Raw genomic sequence first — 6,000 nt, forward strand, 5'->3', positions numbered from 1 at the left:
ATTATGTCAAGTAAAACAAATGTATTACTCAATCTATACAATCAAAATAAATCAAAGATAGATAATGAAAAAATGAAAAGGCTAGTGCCATTGACCCAATATTTTAAAAAATCACAACCTCTTGCCCAGTTCCCAAGCGTGAGCCTGTTTTCAGACCCAGAATCTACTGACTGAGTGAGAGGCCAGGTTAACAGAAAGAATGACCCTGCAACACCATAGAAGTCATATCAGTCACGACTTCCCCCGGTCATTCCCCAGAGGAACTACAGTCATTTACTAGGGTAGCCATACATTGGTGAAAGAGGAATACCCAATATTTTGAAGACTGTTGGACACAAGGCTCAAGTTGTCATTGATACCTGGGAACCTGAAGCATCATCATGGCCCCTTGGGGCTTAGGGGAGTCAGATAATGAATGGAATCCTGGCCCAGGGCCAGTTCACATACCCAGCCAGTGTTCATTTCACTCATCTCCTGCTATATAATTGACAGAACACCTACATTGTTCTGTAGGGGTACACTCTATTGTTGGCTGTGGTGAGCTTTCCAGATCCCTGTTTCAGGACCAAGATACCCATTCCTGCAACTACTGGAAGTGCTGCCTGCTGATAGCTTATAACTGAGTCTTTCCCCAGGAATTTTCCTTGGTGGAAGGGATCTGCCTCATCCAAGTTTAGGTTCCCTTGTTCGCATCTAATGACTGGTTAGCATAGGGGTACACAGGCCAAGGATGGTCCCCTTGCCTCAAACTGCAGTCTCTCTAAAAGGCCATTGGAATTGGCTGAGACCTCTGTTGCAACTGCATTACAGTTAAATCTCTCCTTCTGTTCAATTGTCCTTCCTTCTTTCCTTCCTTTTCTTTCCTTTTTAGACAGAGTCTTGCTCTGTCACCCAGGCTGGAGTGCAGTGGCGTGATCTTGGCTCACTACAAGCTCCGCCTCCGGGGTTCATGCAATCCTGCCTCAGCCTCCCGAGTAACTGGGACTGCAGGTACCTGCCACCATGCCCGGCTAATTTTTTGTATTTTAGTAGAGATGGGGTTTCACCGTGTTCACCAGGATGGTCTCAATCTCCTGACCTTGTGATCCGCCTGCCTCGGCCTCCCAAAGTGCTGGGATTACAGGCGTGAGCTCAATTGTGCTTTCTTTATTTCCTTACAGGTGTTGTTCCTGAAAGCACTCCCCCATAAAACATCTGCATGCGAGTCTCCATCTTGAAGCCTGTTTCCTGGGAATCTGCCTATAGCATTGTCCTTTGCCTATTTCTCTGCAGTATTATCTTTGTTTTATTTTAATTTAATTAATTAATTTTTATTTTGAGATAGGGTCTCACTCTGTCACCCAGGCTGGGTGCAGTGGCATGATATCAGCTCACTGCAACCTGCACCTCCCAAGTTCAAGCTATTCTCGTGCCTTAGCCTTCCGAGTAGCTGAGACTACAGGTGTGTGCCACCACTCCAGGTAATTTTGTATTTTTAGTAGAGACAGGGTTTCGCCATGTTGGCCAGGTGGGTCTCGAACTCTTGGACTAAGTGATCCACCTGCCTCGGCCTCCCAAAGTGCTGGGATTACAGGCATGAGCTGCCATGTCCGGCCTGCCTTGTTTTAAATCTTTGTTGTACACAGATTACGTGAAGATCTGTTCCTGAACTTTCTGTTCTGTCCCTTTGATCTATTTGTCAATACCATTCTGCCTTAATTATTGTAATGTCATGGTAAGTCTTGATATCTGGCAGAGAAAGTTATCCAATTTGCTTGATCAGTTCCAATTTGCAGATCAGATGTGATCCAATTTGCTTTGATCAGACCAAAAGGACTATTTTGGTCCTTTGCATTTCCATATACATTTTAGAATCAGCTTGTTAATTTCCATAAAAATCTTTCTGTAAGTTTGATTGGAATTTCATTCAGTCTAAAGATAGATTTGTGGAAAATTTACTTCTTGTTAACTTCCAGCTTATAAAAATGATATGTCCTTCCATTCCTTTAGGTCTTTAATTTCTGTCATTACAGTTTTACAGTTCTGTAGTTTATAGAGGTCTTGCATATCTTGTTAGATTTATTCCTAGGTATTTGATGTTTAGATGCTGTTTTAAATGAATTTTTTTTTTGAGTCAGAGTCTTGCTGTGTTGCCAAGGCTGGAGTGCAGTGGTGCGATCTTGGCTCACTGCAACATCCACCTCCCGGGTTCAAGCGATTCTTCTGCCTCAGCCTCCGAGGTAGCTGGGATTACAGGCACGTGCCACCACACCCAGCTAATTTTTGTATTTTTAGCAGAGATGGGGTTTCACCATGTTGGCCAGGCTGGTCTTGAACTCCTGACCTCAAGTGAGGAGGCGGTCTCACCTTGGCCTCCCAAAGTGCTGAGATTACAAGCACGAGCCACCATGCCTGGCCATGAAATTATTTTTTAATTTTTTTATTTTGAGAGGGAGTCTTGCTCTGTTGCCTAGGCTGGAATGCAATGGCGTGATCTTGGCTTACTGCAGTCACTGCCTCCCAGGTTCAAGCGATTCTCCTGCCTCAGCCTCCCAAGTAGCTGGGACTACAGGTGCGTGCCACCATGCTCGGTTCATTTTTGTATTTTTAGTAGAAATGGAGTTTTGCCATGTTCACCAGGCTGGTCTCGAACTCCTGACTTCAGGTGGTCCACCCACCTTGGCCTCTCAAAGTGCTGAGATTACAGGCATGAGCAACTGCCCCAGTCAAAAATCTATTGCATTTCAATAAAACAGTGATAAATGATTAGACAATAACATTTTAAAAATAATTTCTGGCCGGGCATGGTGGCTCACGCCTGTAATCCCAGCACTTTGGGAGGCCGAGGTGGGCGGATCACCTGAAGTCAGGAGTTCAAGACCAGCCTGGCCAACATGGTGAAACCCCATCTCTACTAAAAATACAGAAATTAGCTGGGCATGGTGGTGCATGCTTATAATCCCAGCTACAAAGGAGGCTAAGACAGAATCACTTGAACTCAGGAGGTGAAGGTTGTAATGAGCCTTCTTAAGAAAAAAGAAAAAAAAAAAGAAGAAGAAATGCAATAGTCTTTTATATATTGAGTGTATATCCAGCAGTCTTGCTAAATTCACTTATTCATTCCTCACCCTCTGGTCTCCAGTCTATTAACAAGCATCACCATATTGCGGTAGATCTCTGGAAGCAGATTCTGGAAATCTTACTGAACAAGGACAGCAAGTAGAAATGAAATGCTGAGAATGTGGGAGAATATGTTTACAATGGAACAAAGTTTCCATGGGTATACTGGGAGGAACAAACAGGAAATGGAGGGAAAGCAGAGTGAGGAGTATGTTTCTTAACTTTAAAGCAATGCATAGAAGAGGGGCTATCAAGAATAGACTTCAGCTGGAGACAGTGGTACACACCTGTAGTCCCAGCTGCTCAGGAGGCTGAGGCAGAGGATTGTTCAAAACCAGGCTTTGTGCACTGTGATTGCACCTGTGAATAGCCACTGCACTCCAGCTGGGGCAACCTAGCAAGACTGTCTCGTTGAAAAAAAATAAAATAGGGATTTCATTTATGCCATTTTTGGAAAGGGAATTGGGACTAACCAAAGGACACATCTTAATTATGTTGGGTGGGTCTGCAGGTGAAAGGATGAGGGATATCAGGAAGGACTGCTGAATAGATGATTTTACAGTGAGTTTGTAGAGTAGAACCCACAAATCCATAGAACATGTTGATACTTAGTGCAGTTTTTCTCAGTGTGGTCCATAACGAGCATCAGCATTTCCTGCGAACTTGTTAGAAATGCAGATTCTAGGGCCGATCCCAGATCCACGGAATCAGAGTGGGGCCCAGACACCTGTATTTAGGCACACCCTCCAGGGGATTCTGATGCATGCCAGATTTAGAGAACTGTCCCTTTAGGAGTGAATGCCTCAAACTAGTCCTTCAGGTGCTATAACTTGCCACTAACAGTCCCATGAAGAGTCCTAAATAGGGTAGTTCATATTGCTTTTAAACTTACTTTATTCTTGTTTATATTTTGCTTTGCCGTTGTGTCTTAGTTTTATGCAGTTTGCTTCCATAGATTATAATATTCTCAGTATAGAATCCACGTCTCATACTTGCAGCTCTCTGGCTCTATAAGAACATTTCATGTCATTGTGTGCTCTCGATCATGCTGTGCATACCCCACTAAGTCCTTTGTCCTATTATTCACATGACAGGATATTTTAAAATGTTTTCTCCCTGCATTTCTGTGTCACACAAGGCCTGTCCCCATTCAGGCAGCTAGACCATGAGTCCAAGGACGTTACCAAAGGGAAAAAAAAAGGCCTTTGACTTCTGAAAATCTAAACCTTCACGCTCTGAGTTGTAGGGAGGGGAGTCAGGAGGGAGAGCCCCTAGATCCAGTGAGTCCCTGTGAAGAGATGCTACTTTCCTCTGCACCTGTGGTTTAAGATAAAGAGAAATCATGGAGTCCTGAGACTTAGGTGTCTGGGGATGTAAAAGGAGGGGGTGGTCAGGAGCAGTGGCTCACGACTCTAATCCCAGCACTCTCAGAGGCTAAGGCAGGAGGATCGCTTGAGCCCAGGAGTTCAGGACCAACCTGGGCAACATAGTGAAACCACGTCTCTACAAAAAAATTTTTAAAAATTAACCGAGTATGGTGGCACATACTTTAGTCCCAGCTACTTGGGAGGCTGGGGTGGAAGGATCACTTGAGCCCAGGAATTTGAGGCTGCAGTCAGCTGAAATGATGCCACTGCACTCCAACCCTGGGTGACAGAGCGAGACTCTGTCTCTAAAAATAAATAAATAAATAAAAATCAAAGAAGAGGGGCCTCATATTTGACTTCCCAAGTAGAACCCTTGGAACTCAGCAAGATCCCTGAGAAGAAATGGCTGTGAAATGTGTCTATTAAGCAGTACCTTTTATAAATCTCAGAGTTAGTTTCCCATGGTCTTGTTTGATGTTAGAGCAACCGATTCAGTGCTCTGTGGGTAAATGTAGAGAAGAAATCTAAGCTCCAAAGATTTCTCTGTATGCTGACATAGCATGGAAATAGCAGAATCAAATAGCAAGGGAGACTTGAAGTAGCCTCAACAATAAGAATGAATGATGGTAAAATAACAGTCTCCATAGACTTACAACAAAGGACCAAATGGGATATTTGACATTTTAGCAAATGCCCACAGAAGGGGTCACCTATGGAAGACTAGATGCTCAGTCCCCTCCAACCTTCTAGACATTACAGGAATTTAAGACTTTACCTAGGCCGGGCATGGTGGCTCATGTCTATAATCCCAGCACTTTGGGAGGCCGAGGCGGGTGGATCACCTGAGGTTAAGAGTTCAAGACCAGCCTGGCCAACATGGTGAAACCCCTTCTCTACCAAAAATACAAAAATTAGCCACGCATGATGACACGCCCCTGTAATCCCAGTTACTGGGAGGCTGAGGTAGAATTGCTTGAACCCAGGAGGTGGAAGCTGCAGTGAGCCGAGATTGCACCACGGCACTCCAGCAACCTGGGCAACAGAGCAAGACCCTGTCTCAAAGAAAAAAAAAAAAGACTTTACCCTAGAGAAAAGCAGCAGGAAAAATCCTGAATTTCTTGAGATTCAATTTCTAACCTCTCAAAAAATGGGGGGTGGGGGCTTTAAAATTAGAATAAAATAAAGAAAAAATTCCACTTGTTACATTCCTGTGTTTGTGGATTATATACATAAACCCTTACTTTTTTTTAATAACAAGAGTTTTACTATATTTAAAGAGTGGGAGAAAAAAAATCATATTTTGGAGATAAATGTACTTCTCTGTTAATACTAGCGACTTTAAAAAGGAGTCTACACCACAGTGCTTCTCAAACCTTATTGTGCACACAGATCACCTGAGGATTCTTTGAAAATACAGATTCTGATTCAGAGGTCTGAGATGAAGCCCGAAATTCTTAATTTTTCTCCAGCTCCCAGGTGATGCCAATGCTGCCGGTACATGGCCACCCTTGGAGTAGCGAGGCTATTCAAAATA

The 6,000-nt window shown here is 43.6% G+C and overlaps 1 protein-coding gene across 1 annotated transcript in view; it reads left to right on the forward strand.

Moving 5' to 3' along the window:
• LOC119626745 (uncharacterized) overlaps positions 1-5,669 on the forward strand; it is a 45,566-nt gene extending 39,897 nt beyond the window's left edge. Inside the window, exon 6 of the mRNA XM_073006180.1 lies at positions 1,161-5,669. The gene's annotated coding sequence lies outside the window, so the exon portion shown is untranslated. The remainder of the gene's footprint in view (positions 1-1,160) is intronic.
• The last annotated feature ends 331 nt before the right edge of the window (positions 5,670-6,000 follow it).

The sequence above is a fragment of the Chlorocebus sabaeus genome, chromosome 17 (assembly GCF_047675955.1).
Source record: "Chlorocebus sabaeus isolate Y175 chromosome 17, mChlSab1.0.hap1, whole genome shotgun sequence".
NCBI lineage: Eukaryota > Metazoa > Chordata > Mammalia > Primates > Cercopithecidae > Chlorocebus > Chlorocebus sabaeus.